The 19,391-nt window shown below is 34.4% G+C and overlaps 1 protein-coding gene and 1 non-coding gene across 4 annotated transcripts in view; both read right to left on the bottom strand.

Annotated features, from left to right (window-relative positions):
* DPYD (dihydropyrimidine dehydrogenase) overlaps nt 1–19,391 on the bottom strand; it is a 943,583-nt gene that overhangs the window by 680,028 nt on the left and 244,164 nt on the right. The window lies entirely within an intron of this gene.
* On the bottom strand, nt 16,767–16,874 carry LOC119528430. The gene has a single exon (XR_005215727.1). It is a non-coding gene; the product is annotated as a U6 spliceosomal RNA (small nuclear RNA).

The following is a 19,391-nucleotide window of genomic DNA, read 5'->3' as shown; positions in this document are numbered from 1 at the left end:
TGTTGATGCCTTAGTTTGGACATTTTCATGGCCTTCAGACTGGAAATTTGTAACCAAATAAACCCCCTTCATAAAAGCCAATCCATTTCTGGTGTTTTGCATAATGGCAGCATTAGCAAACTGGATCAGGGGTGATGGAGAGTAGGGGATGTTTTGGGTGTTCTTTTTACTTATATTTTTATTCTTATTTTTATTTTTTTGGAGTAATGAAAATGTTCAAAAACTGTGGTGATGAATGCACAATTATATGATGGTAATGTGAACAACTTGATTGTACACTTTGAATGATTGTATGGTATGTGAATATATCTCAATACAATTGAAAAAAAAAAGCTCAGTTCTCTCTAGGACTAGAATTCAATATATATTTATTTTGAATTATCCACATTTTATTTTATTTTATTTACTATTTAATGTTAATAATAACGAATGTAATCAAAATGGATAATATTTATAAAATATGAATATAATCTTCAAAGCAATGATTTGGGGAAGTTTAGTATTTTTTCCTCACTTTACAGATGAGGCATCTTAGAATAGTTAAGGAAATTGCCTAAGGCCCTATAGCTAGTTAAAGGCACAGTGAAAATTTGAGTTCTTAAGTGTTTTAAATTTTGTGTCATTGATAGATTCTGCAACCATCTTTCATAGCATTTCAACAATATTATAGATAAATAAGCTTTTCTGGACAAGTCAATAAACCTAACCTATTTCTATAACATTATATCTAAGTGGAAATGAATAGAATTCCAAACACTCATTTTTGGACTCTATCTTGTTTTTGGACCCCAATTTGTTCTTAAATTGGTCAAATAAATCCTTATTTACTAAATAAAGTGTGAATAACAAGCTGAATATTTGGGAGAATCTTCTCCTCTAATAAAAAGTAGAATTTGGACCTGACCAATACTCCTCAAATCTGTCAAGGACATCAAAAAACATGGAAAAGTCTGAGAAACTGTCAGTCAAGAGGATCCTAGGGAGACATGACAAATAAATGTAATGTGGTATCCTAGATGGAAACCTGGAACAGAAAAAGAGGAGTAAGTAAAAAAGAGATTATTAGTAAACTATGGACTTTCATTAATAACAATAAATAATTATTGGCTCATTAATTGTAACAAATATACCATCCCAATATAAAGTGTAAATAATAGGGGAAACTGTTGGGGGTATATGGAAACTCTCTACTATTTTCAGTGTTTTTTTTGTAAATCTAAAAACTATTCTAAAAAATAAAGTTTAAAAAATATTGGCAGAATATACTTAACAATATGAAGTTAGAGCATTTATTTTTTCTTTGGTTTTTGAAAGTTGATTCCATAACCAATCTTTACTATAAATACAAATTCCGGGTAATTAAACAATAATGATTACAATAAACAATAACAACATTTATTTATTGACTTTCTAGTATATTAACACATTTTGCCAGACACTTTATTTAATTTTATCATCAATCATCTCTCATTATATGATGTCCAACCTTCAGTAAAAAATTTGTAGACACGAAAAGAGTTAGAACTAAATGCCTGATGATCAACTGAATAAAAAAAAATACATACAGTACAAGCAGACTCACAGGTGATCCAAGAACTGGAGTTGGCAGAAAAAAGGCCTTTAAATAATCTCAAGGAAATTTCAGCAAAAGATAAGACAAAATAAGTAAAATAATTTAAAATATAACCAGAATATTGAAATATATTTAAAAAGAATCAAACCGACATTCTAGAACTGAATAGAATATTTTAATATAAAAACTCAGTGCATTCTTTTAACAGCATTCATGGTGATTTAACAGTTTCTGTCACAGTGTGTCTCCTCAGCAACCAAAAACATCTCTGACACAGGAAATGTTCTTCGAATCATATTTTCTGAATACATAGTAGTAATGTGTTATGAAATTCAATTTCTAAATAATTTTCCAAGGATCATACAGCAGAAACCTGATATAAAAAGGATCCAAAGCCATGTATATCTGACCACAAAGCCCACAATCTTAAGCACCAAGTTATACTGTATCCAATACTCAAAAAGACACCGTTCATGACTCAAAAGATTATAAAATCTAGTCACAGTCTTCTTATTCATCTACAGTCCTTATCTTGATTTTAAAAAAGCACAAAAATCTCTTTTAAATGTAAACTGCAGGGATGTAGCTAGTCCATGAGATTCACTATGTTTTACATTTAATTGCATGATTTTGGTTCTCGCAGTTCCCTTAGTTGTGATCTTTTCACCAATCCAATACAAAGTTGTTGTGGTGAGGTAAATGACTTTGCTAATTCACATATTAGCATGTCTCCCACCCCAAGAAAAAATCTGTCAGAATTACCAATGTCTTCGGGTCAGTCTTAGTCACATACAGAGGCTAACAGGGAAAGTAAATTGTCAAAGTATAATTTTCAAAAGTTAACATTCAGGATTCTGGGAAGATGGCAGCATAGAAAGAAGTGGAAGACTTAGTCTCCCCCAGAACAATTCATAAATGAACAAAAAAACAATAAATAACCTGGAATAACAGCAGGGAGACAAACGTGACTGTACACTCAACATCCACCGACCTGAATTGGGAGGAATGCCCGAGATCACAGCATAAAATCTGTAAGTAAAACTGCGGACCTGTGCTGAAAGCTGAGAACCTAGAGCCGAGAGCCCCTCCCTCACGGAAGCCGCACCGTGCACTCTCTCAGCCCAGCTCCAAGTGAGGTTTTAACATTAACTTCTCAATACAGACAGCGAATCCTCAATAAGCAGACAGAGGCTGTTGGTGACAACTGACCTTGGGAGAATCGGGGGACATATCTGTCTCAGGATAGGTAGCCCAGAGAATCGGGTGCTATCTCTGGCTGATGGGTGAACCTGGGAGTTTTTCTGTCCCTCGCTCTCTCTCTGTGGAGAAAACCTCAGCTGTTCTCAGCCTGCAAGGCCTTGCAGTAAAGACAGCCTCAGACATTCTGCATTCTGAAACGAGCTGAGAGCCCCATGGCACAGCCCGGCAGCCCAGGGCTTCCCTTGAGGGATGGTGCACACTGGTGATGTAGCACGGCATTCCCTCAGCTGAACGCCCAAGGGATCACGGCTGGGAGGGGGGACCTGCTCGGATAATCCAGGGAGGCTACGCCAAGTCCAGTGGTTTGTGGGGCAGCGAGAGAGAGGGTCTGGGGCTGAACTGAAATGAAGGCTTAGACTCTTGCGGCGGCCTTCAATCTCCTGGAACCTGGGAGATTTGAACAGAACTGCCCTTCCACCCTGGCCACCTGTACACATGCCCCACATTCAGGGCAGACGGCTCCAGCAACACACGCAAACTGAGTTCTCCAACTGAACCCACAAGAATCATTTCCCCACACACCACAGAAAAAAGGTTGAGAACTGACTTGAGGGATATAGGTGACTCACAAATGCCATCTGCTGGTTAGTTAGAGAAAGTGTACGTCACCAAACAGTGTCTCTGAAAAATTAGATTGATACCCTTTTTTTGTTACAACTTGAAAGATCCCTATCAAGCAAAACAAATGCCAAGAAGCCAAAAACAACAGAAAATCTTAATGCATATGATAAAAACAGATGATATGGAGAATCCAGCTCCAAACACACAAATCAAGATGTCGGAAGAAACATTGTACCTTGCACAATTAATCAAAGAACTACAATTGAAGAACAAAAACATGGCAAAGGATTTAAAGGACATCAAGAAGACCATGGCTCAGAATATAAGTGCCATAAAGAAGACCCTAGAAGAGCAAAAAGAAGACACTGCAAGAGTAAATAAAAAAATAGAAGATCTTATGGAAATAAAAGAAACTGTTGGCCAAATTAAAAAGACTCTGGATATTCACAATACAAGACTAGAGGAAGCCGAACAACATCTCAGTGTCCTAGAAGTCCACAGAACAGAAAATGAAAGAACAAAAGAAAGAATGGAGAAAAAAATAAAAAAAATCGAAATGGATCTCAGGAATATGACAGATAAAATAAAACATCCAAACTTAAGACTCATTGGTGTCCCAGAAGGGGAAGAGAAGGGTAAAGGTCTAGAAAGAGTATTCAAAGAAGTTGTTGGGGAAAACTTTCCCAACCTTATACACAATATAAACACACAAAGCATAAATGCCCAGTGAACTCCAAATAGAATAAATCCAAATAAACCCACCCCAAGACATATTCTGATCAGACTGTCAAATACTGAAGAGAAGGAGCAAGTTCTGAAAGCAGCAAGAGAAAAGCAATTCACCACATACAAAGGAAACAACATAAGACTAAGTAGTGACTACTCAGCAGCCACCATGGAGGTGAGAAGGCAGTGGCATGACATATTTAAAATTCTGAAAGAGAAAAATTTCCAGCCAAGAATACTTTATCCAGCAAAACTCTCCTTCAAATTTGAGGGAGAGCTTAAATTTTTCACAGACAAACAAATGCTGAGAGACTTTGCCAATAAAAGACCTGCCCTACTTCAGATTCTAAAGGAAGCCCTACCAACAGAGAGACAAAGAAAGGAGAAAGAGATATAGAGAATTTTAACAGACATATATATTACCTTACATCCCAAATCACCAAAACACTCATTTTTCTCTAGTGATCACAGATCTTTCTCCAGAAGGGACCATAAGCTGGGACATAAAACAAGCCTTGAGAAATTAAAAAAAAAAAAAAAAAAAAAAAAATTGAGTATACGCAAAGAACATTCTCCAACCACAATGGAATACAAATAGAAGTCAATAATTTTTGAACTGTAACTCCACTATTTACTTCCTACATGATAAAAAATACACAAAGTCTAAGGACAAATCAGTGGTTTTGAACTCAACGTAAAATATGTAATTTTAGACAACTATATAAAGGTGGGGAAATGAAGGAGTAAAAGAACATAGTTTATGTGCCCTACTGAAGGGAAGGTGGTATCAAAGGAAAACAAGATTGATAGGGATTTAAGAGGTTAATTTTAAGCCCCACAGTAAACACAAAGAAATTATCAGAGAATATAACCATAGAGATGAAAAGTAGAGTTTGGGTTAAGAGAAATGGGGGAAGGGGCAACGGGGAGTTAAGAAAGGAGTGTAGGGTTGCTGTTTGAGGTGAAGGGAAATTTCTAGTAATGGATGGTGGGAAAGAGCATAACATCATTCTAAATGTGATTAATCCCACTAATGGAAGGCTAGGGAGGGGGTGGAATGGGAAGATTTAGGCTGTATATGTGTTTCCACAACCGAAAAAAGAAAAAAAAAAAAAAAAAGACAGTCTAACTAGATGACAACTGAATGCTAAGGATGAACTTGAATGGGATTGGAGGGTGGAGGACAGGTGGCTTGAAGGGACACAGTTGAGACATAAGGAAAAGGAAATATAGAATGTAAGCATTGTATCATTGTTGAATCTCATACTTCTTAGCTGCGCTTAATGTAATTACATAAAAGAATGTTCTTGTTCACGGGAAGTATATACGTGATTATAGTGTATGTTCAAGGATGTGTACAGCTAACTCTCATATGTTCAGAAGACAGAGCAATAGATGATGGATGATAGGGAGGGAGGAAAAGAAATAGCAATGTGACAGCATGTTAAAGTTGGTGGACTGAGCTATCGGGGGAGGGGGGTCAGGGTATGATGGAATTCTGTGTATGGGGCTAGTATTGTTTTTGCAACTCTTCACGTAACTTTGAATTTATTTAAAAAAAAAAGTTAACATTCAAGTCTCTTCAAATACAGGATAAGCACATGCCAAATATTATATTAATTTTAATAAATGGAATTATTGAGATAGTAAAGCTGATTCAATGAGTCTTTGAGGTTGAGATTGTAGAATTTACTGGTGAATTCTACAAAAATTTAATATCAGTGCTACACAAATTGTCCCCCAAATATTTGAAGATGAAATATTTCCCAACTCATTCTCTGAGGCCAGTGTTACTCCTCTACGAAAACCAATATCACTTAATAGCAAAGGACCAACAAATAGAGTCAAGTAACATATAAAAAGATCCTACATGACTATATGTGATTTATCCCAGGAATTAAAGGTAAGTTTAATATCCCAAAACCAATTAAGGTAATGCACTATATGAATAGTATAAAGGACAAAAATCACATGACCATATAAATAGACAAAGAAAAAACATTTCACAAAATACAAAACCCCTTCATAATAAAAACACTAAAAAAACAGACAAATAGGAAGGAAAATCCTCACTCTCATAGAGGTATCAAGGAAAAGCCCACAGTGAAATGATAATTAAAAGTGACAGACAGTGCTTTCCCCCTAAGCCAGGAATAAGACAAAGACATCTGTTCTCACCAGTTCTATTCAACATTTTACTGGAGATGTTAGTCAGGGTAATCAAGTAAGAGAAAGAAATAAAAACCATCCAGATTGGAAAGAAAGAAATAAAACTATCTCTATTTGCAGATGGAATGATACTTCATACAGAAAATCCTAAGGAATCCACTTAAAAACTATTAAAACTAATAAATGAGTTCAGCAAAGTTGCAGGATACAAGATCAATATACAAAAGTAATTTTTTCTATACAGTAGCAATATCAAAACAAAAAAATTAATAATTCCATTTACCATATCATCCAAAAGAATAAAATATTTAGAAACATAGAAATGATTAAAAAATTACTAACAAAATTAATCTACTCCAAAGCAAATATCATTAGTTCTTGCCTAAGACCTGTACCTGAGCAGATGACCAGTGCGGGAGAAAATGCCAAAATCTTTGGTCAGTATTCATTGCTTCTCTTACTCACTAGCAACATGCTTGATTAACAAATATTAGTTGACTGACCCACTGACTAAAACATCCTGTAGTAATGTTCTTGTAGTATAAAAATGCAATCATGGATAAAATGTCAATTGCAGGTCATTTTTATGGATATTTGAAAAAAATTCACAGAAAAAAAATGTAAGCTAATTAATTAATTAATTGTTTCATTAACCCTAAACTGAGTTCTAACATTACACATAACATGATGACATAAGAGGAGAAAGGGAGACACATTTGGGGAAAACCACGAATAAAAGGTTTAAAATCATACTGATGGCTCATGATCAGCAATAGCTGACAAACTACTAGAGACTAATCTGTCACAGCATATCACAGACCATGAAACTGTCTAGTAATTTTTAATGCTCTCAAGAATTCATGTGTACCCCTTTCACCAAAATAAAATTGTAGAAGGATCTAAAATTAGAAAAAAATTAATAAGAATTTATTGAATATTTCTTAAATCAAAAGCATTATAAGTATTCTTTTAAAAAGCTAATATATGCTCTTGGACATCAAAATTCTTTAATTTTCAAAGGAGGTTAGAGTAAAGTCATTTCAGGCTAAGATATTCAGCATCAGCTTTACACAGGTGGCAGTCAAAATTATTCTTAGTGAGAGAGGACTAAAAGATGAGTGAGAATGTCATAAAAGTCATTCTAGATTGATATGAGTAAATATTCAAGAAAGTTCAGGATGCGTCTTAGCATAATGAGTTGGCAAATTTGCCTAGTGTGGTTCATTCACTTAGGAAAACATTATTAGAAAACGTATTTGAAAAGAGTGCTTGGACCAAATTATGGAGACTCTTGATTGCCAAGTTAAGGGTTTAGTTTTTAATCATGTCAGGACACATGGGTGCTTTTTAGTAGATGTCAATATTAACTAGGAAGCTTACTGTATAGATGATGTGAAATTCTCAGAAAGTGATAGGAAAAGACAGGGAAGGTACAGGAGAAGACACTAAGATGACAAGAAAAAGGAAAGCACTGGTATATATCACAAAATATAAAAACATGTTTTTGAAAAATGGGATGATCCAACATAGAGCAATAATTCAGAAGTCACTTTTGCAACCCATATCTCAAAAATAACATTGGAGAAATGGTAGGTAACTCCACTGTTTAGGGATCTGAGTACTCAGAGTCAAAGTCATTCAGCAACCTATTAGAAAGAGAACTCACTTCTTCCCAGCGAGAACATCAAAATCAATATCAATTTTTTCTCTTTCATAGTGTGTGGGAAGATTTCCTGAGTCCTCCTTCTAAACAAGAGGTTTGCCTCCTATTCTGTGAGCTCTTCAACCTTTCTAGAAGTAAAGACTAGAAAATTTAAATTTAGAAGAGTACTTTATAGACACCCCAGTAGTCTTCTTCTGGAAAATACACAGCACTTTGACTGGTTTCTTCATTTTATTCAATCAGTTACAAGCCTTTTAGTCCTCGATCTTGGAAAAAACGTACGGGGCTATGTTAGGAGAGATACAAAGTAAGTATCTGATCTTTTGTGCAGAGATTTTTTTTTATCTGTAAGACATAAGCACTTTCATTCTTATTTTCACAAATATCTATATGACAAAAATGGTGTCTGAGATGTTTGTTGCAAATCAACACAAAAGTATAGACAATGAATGCTCTCCAGTCCATTTAATTTACCCACATGTTGTAGTTGGTGAATGTTCTATTACTCACTGTGCTTTTAAAGTATGTTCTTATGTACAACATGTGTCATTCAGGTGAGATAATATTTTAAAAATAACTTAAACATTTATTCTTTGTGTTTAAATTTACATTTATAGCTTGAAGCTGCATTAATGTCATTCCTCTGCAATTTAACGGTTTTTAGAGTCATTATCAAGAAACATGAAAAACTCACAAGTCAGCCATCCTCTCATATGGTACAACTAATTTAACAAATAGTCCTATCATATTCAGGCCTTCATGTCACTGCAAGATTATCAATACAGCTGGTGGATTTATTTTAAAGTGCTCTTCCTTCTTCCAATGACAGTTTTCACAGATGGAAGCACCCTTCGAAGATATACTCCAATCTGTTGCATTTAAAAAATACTCGGGCTAAACTTCAATAATTTTGTCATATGAAAAGGGTGAATTAACATTATTTGTATTTTTGGATTGAGCAGTTTAATAGTGAGGGTACTCACATAGATTAACTGAACAGAAAATTTCTCTAGTAGCACATACAGAAAGTGGAGGCACAAGAAACACTGCCTATGTCCCTCAAAAAACATTCAGACATTTGACAAATGACATTGGGCAATATCATGAACAGAACACACAAAAATTCCTGTCATCATGGTGCTCACATACTTGAAGAGACAAATGTTGACAGGAGTTTATTTTATTCTGAGAAATCCTTCTTTCATCTATGAGATACACTAAATTTTAGGTAAGTTTTGCAAAATTTCATTAGGTTTTTAGAAATACAAATCTCTTTAATTGGTCTCATTTAAACCTGATTGTATACAGAAATACTTATTCTTGTAGAAAATAATTTTTTTATGTGACTCTGAGACACTAAACTGGAAAATAAGTATATCTTTGTGTAAACACACACACACACTCATGAACTTTGGAATCCTGCCACTACCATACATAAACAATATTAAAATATGAGTGGGGGAAAACGTAGTATCTATTGATCTCAGTTTGCTGCCTGAGAAGTGTATATAATAATTTATTCTTCATTGGTTATATTTATATAATATATTTTTTAAAACATAGCAGAGATAAGACACCTAGTGCATTACGTAGCATAGATTTAACTTAATAAATGTAAGTCTCTGACCCTGACCTCCTTAGGCTTATTCAACCTAAAAAATTTTTAATGTCAATTCTAAGAGCTTAAGATGTTAAGACATTAAAAAATAATTCATAGTAGGAAGTAGAATAAGAAAGACAAAAGACAGTATAAAGGAGTAAAAATGTAGGGGGAAAACTATCATCAATCTACTGAGACGTAAAAGAGAATCAGCATGGAGATACTGGAGGTATATTTTAAATGTATCTTATATAAATGTTAAATTGCCACTTCTATATCTCCCATTATCTGTAACTCATCCTGCTTTGTTATTTAATTGACTTGAGAACTTATCATTTCCCCATGAGTCAGTCAAGATAATTTAGTGTATATCTGCACATATATCAAATTCATTAATCATCAGATATTTATTTAGCACCTATTATGTGAGATGTGTTTTGCTAAGCACTAGATATGCATGAAGAAACAGTATAGTTGCCTTTTGATTATTCTGTTTAAATGGAATAAAACCTTTGTCTGCATCCAAATCCATCTTTTGCATACTCTATATCATTGTTCAAAGGACACTAAGCTTTGTCTTTACAAAGTTCTATCAATATTTCAGCCATTTTCCACCTACAAGGATAATGCCAGGATATTCTTTCTTTGTTCTATATCCTTTGGATTATTATCTTTAAAAAACACATTTAGGATAGTTGTATATTTTTCCTATACATATACATATATATATATATTTATTTATTTATTTATTTCCTAGAGGTCAGAATCATACCTAATCTATACTCCTTGCTCAAAAGCAGTGAGTAGAGTGTAATACTAGAAACTCAATTGTTGATTACCATTTATCTTTCAATATACAAAATAACCATTTCTATAAAATGCAAGAAGAATAAACTTTTTCATAGTCTCTGAATGACCAATTTAAAGTATAAGAGTATGAATATCTGAGATGAAAATTGAAAAGCCCACTTTATCCAGAGAGAACAGTAAAAACTGCAATAGATACTTGTAAGAAATCTGCAAAAATAAAATCTCTTCATCCCTATGTGTCAGTAAGCAATATAAACAGAGAAATAATAGAGTGCAGGATTATTTTATTTGGTGTATGTTAGTATTTATGTAAAATAATTTACCATAATTATTGATACAATTTACTTCAAAGAGATAAGATGCTTGTCTACATCTAAATATCAAATGCAAATACAGAAAAATGATGTTAGAGGTAATTATCACTAGAAATTAAAAAAGAGACAATGGTAGAATTCAATTTATAAATATCACACAATGTGCAAGCAAATGTTTTCATTTGAGAAATTACTGAAAGGTTAAGTAAAATTAATATTGATATTACTCCCCATTTATATATTACATGAAAATGCTGAAAGTTTTTTCTCCAATTATTATATCACAAATTTTATTTTTCATCAAGATTATTTTTCCTTATATCACAACTAAGTTTTTTATCTTTTTAAATGCAACCAGAACTATTGCCTAAAGGTTATTTTTACTTAAACAAACATATACACATACACACACACTGCACCCAAAAAGGCACTGGATATCTAGGAGTTCGAAGTAGAAGTTTAGTATCTGGTTGCATTATTATACTTCATATATCTTCCCTCTTCATGTGGATTTTATACTAAAAATCACATATACTGGGTATTCACTAAATAATTTATAATTATACCATCACTGATTTATCTTAACAATAGACTACTTACTAATATGTGGCAGCAGGAGAAAAACTGTGGAGTTTTGTTGTTACTGTTTCTTTCATTTGTTTGTTCTTTAAATTATTTGTTATAGAAAGAATAAAATATCAAGTTAGACTGTTATCCAAGTTTTAAAAATAATTATGTCTTCAATAACAAAAATGTGTAATGACAACACTAAAAATCGAAGATGATAAATACCTCAATCCCATATATAATCTCACCGGAAATAATCTTATCCCAAACAAGATTTAAACAACACACTCAGTGATTGTTAGTGAACGTATTTTATATAAGATGATTATTTTATAAAGACAGTTTTTTCTATCATTTAATTCAGCTATTAGAGCTGGTCTGCAATTTCACACTCATTTTCTTTTATGAAAAAAAGAAAGTCAGACAATTTCATGAGGGTTTGCTCTTCAACAGCAAGGATACGAATGCTTCTTTAATTGACAGGGGATGGTGGTGTCTACTATAGTGTATTTTTATATTATGACATGTGACGCCAGCTGTCAGCCATCCCATTACAGTGGGTACAAGTAGACTTCTCAAAAGAATCTCCATTCCAAATACCTTAATTTAAATTCATTATTACTTTCAAAATTATGTTTAGCATTAATCATGATGATTTATTTAAAATTCTTCAGTTTGTATAACTAGTTTTCAGAAAACTAAACCCAAATTTCTTTAAGATAGAGTCTGCCGTGAAACAACTTTTATGCGCCATTCAAGATGTTACTAGATCTTTTCAAATTCTGTCATGGCAGCAAATGAGTTACTTAGTTAGCACTTCATATTTTAATAACTCAATATTCATACTTTATTAGCATCTAGTATAGTGCGATGAAGATAAAAGCACAATATGAAGACTCCTGGAAAATTCTGTTACGCTATCAAGCAGCTGTATGGCCTGCCGTAAATCACTTAGCCTTTCTATACAATGAGAGGGCTAGTATAGATAAAATTTCCTTTTGGTCTAGATATTGTTACATATACTTTTTATTAATATTAGGAAACATTCTAACTAATATATATGTTTCTTGATATAGATTTTGTTTCGATATTATTAAATAAAATTTGTGATTCCAGTTTAATTAACATATGTACTTATACATATTATAGAGCATTATTTCATTATTGAAAAATAATATGGTGTTTTTTGTTTTATATAAAATTGGTTTAAGACGTATAATGAAAACTTTTTGTCATTTAGTTATACAACATTACTTTTAGATTTTATATTGGTCATAATTTTAACGGATGGACTAACAACTGCCTTGAGTTATAGCGACTTTTCAAAACCAAATGCTCATCTATTAAAGCAAAATGAAGAAAAAACTATGACCATTACACTTTGCATTGTCTCTGGTTCAAATTATAAATGTAGCCTGTTAAAGTCGCAAAGATACAGATTACAAAACAGAAACTAAGCAAGATTTATATAAGTATTAGCAGCACTTATATAAGTATTACTGATAGAACAGATAACATAACATCGATCTATCATTTTCAGCTTCATACATTAAATAATATGTGACATTTTGAAAATAATACCCCGGCCCTTTGTCTTTAACACTAGTAAATTTAGTATATTCTCATCTGCCAGACTCAACACCAGGAAGTTAAAAGCTGAATTCTGAAATATTCAGTGAAAGGTCATATCAATTGATAAATGAGGCAAATTGCATGTATTTGCATTTATACCTTTAAATTAATGTTTTATTAAAGTATGAACACTATGCTCAATAATTATTTTATAAAACACTTTGTCTCTTTAAAAACTAGTTTTACATATGAGAAAATTTAGGATATTCTGAAAATAAATGTAGTAACAAGGGACTGGTCTTACTTAATGGTAAAAAATATTACGCAGCGTAAAAATTAAAACAGCTTGGTCCTGTCACATGTAGATAGATTAACAGGATAAATGGAGGGTTTCAAAGCACAGTTAAAAAATATGGAATTAAGTATATGTTAAAAGTGGCATTTCAGAATATTGTGGAAAATATATTATTCAACAAGCAGATTTGAAATTATTAGCTGTATGAGAAAAACATATGATCTGTCTCTGACTTTTTAAACCACAATGAAAACTTAGAATAAGACCTGTCACATGTCACTCTCAAACCCCTAAGCTTTATTTTATTTTATTTCACTATTACATTTTAATGCATTTTTATTATTAAACAGTACATATTCATTACAAGAAGTAAAATAATATGGACATTTATAAGGAAAAGATTAATAACCTCCCTTCCACCCTTTCCCAAATCTCAATCCAGCTGAGGAACAAAAGTGCAAGGCATATCCTTCCATAACATTTATAACTTATACTTACATTGGAGTTTTTGTCTAAACCTACTGTCATGCTATTTATATTACACGGCAACTTGCTCTTTTTCACTTAACATGGACACCTTCCAGATCAATAAATATAATAATACTTTTTTAAAAATAGCTCCATAATATTACATAGTATATATATAGCAAAACAGATTGCCAGGACATATGGTATAAACCTCCGAAAAACGGCCAAACTGCCTTCCACACCAGCTGTACCATTTTACATTCCCACCTACAATCCCCTACAACACTTGTAATTTACTTTTTTTTTTTTAAGTAGCCATTCTAGTGGGTGTTAAAAGGTAGCTCACTGTGGTTTTTTTTGGCATTTACATAATAACAAACGATGTCAAGCATCTTTGAATGTGCTTTTTGGCCATTTGTATATCTTTGGAGTAATGCCTATTCAAAGTCTTTTGCCTATTTTTAAATTGGGTTGTTTGTCTTTTGTTGTTGAGTTATAGAATTTCTTTAAATGTTCTGGATATTAAATCTTTAGCAGATGCGCAGTTTAGAAATATTTTATCCCATTCTGTAGGTTGTCATTTTTCTTTCATGATCAAGTCTGTGGAGGTAGAAATGTTTTTAATTTTGATGAGTCCCAGTTACCTATTTATTCTTTTGAACCTTTGCTTTTGGTGAAAGTCTAAGAAACCATCTAATACAAGGTTATTTCAGTTATGGCAGTCTTCAACTGTTTCGTTCCTTTTTTAAAACATTTATCTCTTTATTGAGATTCTCTTATTTTTCATTGATTATTTTCCTGATATCCTTTTGTTCTTTCTCTGTATTTTCCTTCATCTCCTTGAGCATATGGAAGTTCATTTTTAAAAGTCTTTGTCTCATATGTCCACAGTCTGGTCTTCTTGATTTATGCTTTCTGGATTGTATCCTCTTCCTTTGGATGGACCATCATTTTCTGTTCCTTTGTTTGTCTTGTAATCTTTTGTTGTACACTGTGTATCTTAATGTTTTACAATAGTATTTCTGGGAATTATTTCTTGAGGTGTCTTTTTCTTGAATCTGTGGATTGATGTCTTTCATCATTTTTGGGTATCATCCAGATAGTGATATGAGAGAGACTTTCTTGAGTGTCAGGAGTTAAAAAAAAAACAAGCAACCCTATGCGAAAAAAAAAAAAAAAACATATTTCACAGTCTTTGCAAATTGGCTTTGGGTTGGCTGGTGCTCTTCTATAGGTTCTTACCAAGAAGGTCAGCCCAAGTTGAAAGCAAAGTACAAGGTCCTCCCTGCATTTTCTCAGCTTGTGCTTTGTCCTCTCTAGCTTTGAGGAAGCATATCATCTTTAGGTTTCCCCTGCTGCCTTTGTCTGGGAATGGTTGGAACAATCCAACTCAGACGCAGGCATCCAGTGATTTGAAGTAGCTAATCAAAAGCCATTATCAACAATCTGACCATACACCCCTGGACCTTGGGGAATTAGGTATTTATGTCCCCCTCTAGCACTAGCATGCCACACAAGGGGCCGAGTTTAAGTACCTCACTACTTCCAACCATGAAGCTGTGGGATGGGTGAGGGTAGCTGCCACGTGGAGAGTGGAATATGCTGGAATTTACTGCAATTTACCAGCCTCTTCCTCCCACCCTGGATGCTGCACAGTATTTCACTGGACTCCAGTTTCTAAATAGTTGATGCAGACAGTTTCTGCCTGTTTAAAAGTTGTTTTGTTGGAGGGACTGATTCCTGAAGCTTCCCACCATCTTCCCATAATCCTCTCCAGTGAATTGTAATTTTAAAAGTCATCTTGAATGCATCCATGACTTGGCAAATCCAGGGACTGAAAATGGGATCATCTTAAAGGCATTTGGCAAACCAGACAAACAGGTTTCTCTTTCCAGAACATTGTTTGTAAGAAAAATGTAATGGCTCACCCAAATGTTAGGTCTAATATAAAGACTCCACCATAAAGCTATAATTGAATAAGCCCTCATCACCAGAAAGATAAATTAAAATTAACCACCCCATGTAGAACCACAAACAGTATTCACTGACTTAAAATTTGAGTACTTAGCAAAGAGGGAGAAAAATATTTCTGCAAATCATAACAATCCAGTCCTTAAAAAAACACACACATATACATACAAACACATTTGAAGTATCACAATATAGGAGCCTTGAAAAAATATCAAACCACAAATTTAGAATAAGGTGGTACCAGAGGACTGGTGCTAAAACCCACTGCCTGACACAGAAAATGGGATTTCCTTCTGGAAAAGTACTTATTTTTTGCAGTCCTCAAAGAATTTCCTCATATAAAGCTCCAAAGAAAACAAACTGTCAGATTAAAAAAAGAAAAAAATCATGTAAAAAAAAAACAAGGAATCAAGACATTATGAATGGAGCCAAGAAACACTATAGTAGAATCAGATTCACAGTAACCTTGGTTAGTGGAATCCTCCAAGTATGAAAAACAGTGTTTGTATATCTTTTAAGAATAACAGATGGGATTAAAAATGAATAAAATTAAGCAGATTTGAAACAATATAAAAAAATAACTTCTAGAAATTAAAGACAATTCAAAATACAATTGTCCATTTTAAGGCAGTGGTATATTTGTCTCTGCAGAATAAAGACTTTTTTACTAGTTAGGAGCATGAAAGACAGATATCTTAAAGCTTTGCTCTCTTGAGTACATCTTACGGCAGGTAGATACCTCTCTGTCAATCCCCTTAGGAATGGGTAGAAGTGTTCACATTTATTATCAACTAGAAATACAGGTGAGGGAACATGACTCCCTGCCATCTCTAGGGCACCCTCTCAACCTCATTGGAACATTCCCTGGGGAATGTGCTCCACCCTCTCTGAGACCTGGGACAACAGCATTCTTCCTGAACAATGGGGCAGCCAAGCTCCCTTCAATTCCTGAGGCACCTGAGAGTCCTGGGGTGGTAAAATTCTTCCTGAACAATGGGGAGGAAGGCCCACCCTCTGCAAACTCTGGGGCAAACTCAGCCTCTTCACATGCATGTGTGGGTCTGCTCTCCTGGCCTGAGGTTTCTTTCTTTCTTGTTTTTAATTAAATTCAGTTTTATTGAAATATATTCACATGCCATACAATCATCCATGGTGTACAATCAACTGTTCACAGTACCATCATATAGTTGTGCATTCATCACCCCAATCTATTTTTGAAAAATGTGGAAAGTTTCACAAATTTGCATGTCATCCTGGTGAAGGGGCCATGCTAATCTTCTCTGTATCGTTCCAATTTTTAGTATATGTGCTGCCGAAGTGAGCACTGACCCGAGGTTTCTTGACTCTAGACCTCAGCTTTCAGAGTTCTGCCTTTGAATTCATTTTTCCTTCAGTCTGCCCCTTTTCTGTCCCTTTTAGTCCATGCTGGCAGTGGTTCCATTTATACAGCTCCTGCAACAAACTTGTTGGTTTAGCATGCAGAACACAAGGGTCCCAATACCAGACAACAGGACTTTCTACAAATCCTCTCTGAATAACTCCATCTGCAAGCCTGATTCACACCGAGATGGCTGACTGGTTAAATCCTCACATGAGGCTCTATTCTCTGGGGACTCACTTCCCAGAAACTCAGACTTTTCCAAACCATCAGTTTCTGGTTTCTTTGTACCCAGGGGTTCAATTCTCAGCTTATCCCTTTCCTCTCACATTTTACTATAAGCTGCAAGGAGAAGCAAGGCTGCATTTTCCACATTTAGTTTAGAAATTTCCTCAGTTATATATCCAAGCTCACCACTTTTAAATTCTACCTTCCATGACTTAATATTGCTAAATTCTCTGCCACTTTAAAACAAAGATCACCTTTCTTCCAGTTGACAATGAAACATTCATCATTTCTGTCTAAGGCCTCATCAGATGTACATTTAGCATCCACATTTCTAACAGGTCTCTTCAAAGCAATCAAGCCTTCTCTATCAAGCATCTCACAATTCTTCCAGAATCTTCCCCTTATCCATTTATAAAGCCATTGCAGCATTTTTGGTACTTGCAAATCGCAGCACCCCACTCCTGGTACCAAAATATGTTTCAGTTCCCCAAAGCTGCTGGAATGCAATATACCAGAAATGGGTTGGCTTTTTCAATGGGTTTTTATTTGGTTACAAATTTACAGTTCTAAGGTCATGAAAATGTCCAAATTAAGGCATCAAGAGGAAGACACCTTCTCTGAGGAAAGGCTGCTGGCATCTGGGGTTGCTCTGTCACATGGGAAGGCACATGGTGACAGCTGCTGGTCCTTCTCTCCTGGTTCTGGTTTCAAAGGCTTCCAAAAAATGTCTCTGGGCATTTCTCTCTCCAGGATGTCTTGTCTTTTATCCCCTTCACAAAGGATTCCAGTAAAGGATTAAGACCCATGATGAATTGGCTGGGTCACATCTCAATTGAAATAGCCTAACCAAAAGGTCCCACCCACAATATGTCTGCATCCACAAGAATGGATTAAAAGAACACGGCATCTTCTGGGCTACATAACAGTTCCAAACCAGCACATATGGCTATGACTTCTACACTGAAATCTACAAGACAATATTGACAGAAATTTTAAAAGATCTAAATAAATGGAAAGATTTTCCATGGTCAGATTGGGAAGGGTTAATATTGTTAAGATGTCAATATTACCCAAAGTTATTTATAGATTCAGTGCAATCCTGAACAAAATTCAAGCAAACAGTTTTGCAGACCTGGAAACATGAATCCTAAAATTCATATGGAATGGCAAGAAGCTCCAAATAGCCAAAACATTTTTGAAAGAGAAGAACAAATTTGGAGGACTCACACGTCCCAATTACAAATAGTACTACAAAGCTACAACAATCAAAACAGTGTGGTACAAACATTGAGGACTGACGGCTTGGTGTGCTGATCCCTCTATCTTGCGGCTTGCCCTTATGAAGCTCATTACTGCAAAGGACAGGCTAAACCTGCTTATAACTGTGCCTAAGAGTCTCCCCCTGAGTACCTCTTTGTTGCTTAGATGTGGCCCTCTCTCTCTAGCTAAGCAAACTTCGCAGGTGAACTCACTTTCCTCCCCTCTATGTGAGATCTGACTCTCAGGGGTGTAAATCTCCCTAGCAACACAAGATATGACTCCTGGGGATGAATCTGGACCTGGCATTGTGGGATTGAGAACATCTTCTTGACTAAAAGGGGGATGCGAAATGAAACAAAATAAAGTTTCAATGGCTGAGAGATTTCAAATGGAGTTGAGAGGTCACTCTGGTGGACATTCTTATGCACTATGTAGATAATGCTTTTTAGGTTTTAATGCATTGGAGTAGCTAGAAGTAAATACCTGAAATTATCAAACTCCAACCCAGTAGCCTTAACTCTTGAAAATGATTGCATAATAATGTAGCTTACAAGGGGGTGAGAGTGTGATTGTGAAAGCCTTGTAGATCACACTCCCTTTATCCAGTGTATGGATGGATGAGTAGAAAAATGGGGATAAAAACTAAATGAAAAATAGGGTGGGACGGGGGGATGATTTGGGTGTTCTTTTTTACTTTTATTTTTTTTCTTATTCTGATTCTTTCTGGTGTAAAGAAAATTTTCAAAAATAGATTGGAGTGATGAATGCATAACTATATGATGGTACTATGAACAGTTGACTGTACACCATGGATGACTGTATGGTATGTGAATATATCTCGATAAAACAATTTAATTAAAAAAAATACAATGTTCCCACATAACCTTATTGTTGACACTTTGCATTGGTGTGGTACCTTTATTAAAACTGATGAAAGAATATTAAAATATTAGTATTAACTATTAAAAAAGAAAAA

Source organism: Choloepus didactylus, chromosome 2 (genome assembly GCF_015220235.1).
Source record: "Choloepus didactylus isolate mChoDid1 chromosome 2, mChoDid1.pri, whole genome shotgun sequence".
Classification (NCBI taxonomy): Eukaryota; Metazoa; Chordata; class Mammalia; order Pilosa; family Megalonychidae; genus Choloepus; species Choloepus didactylus.
Note: the sequence above shows the minus strand (reverse complement) of the source record. Positions and strands in the feature narration are given on the sequence as shown.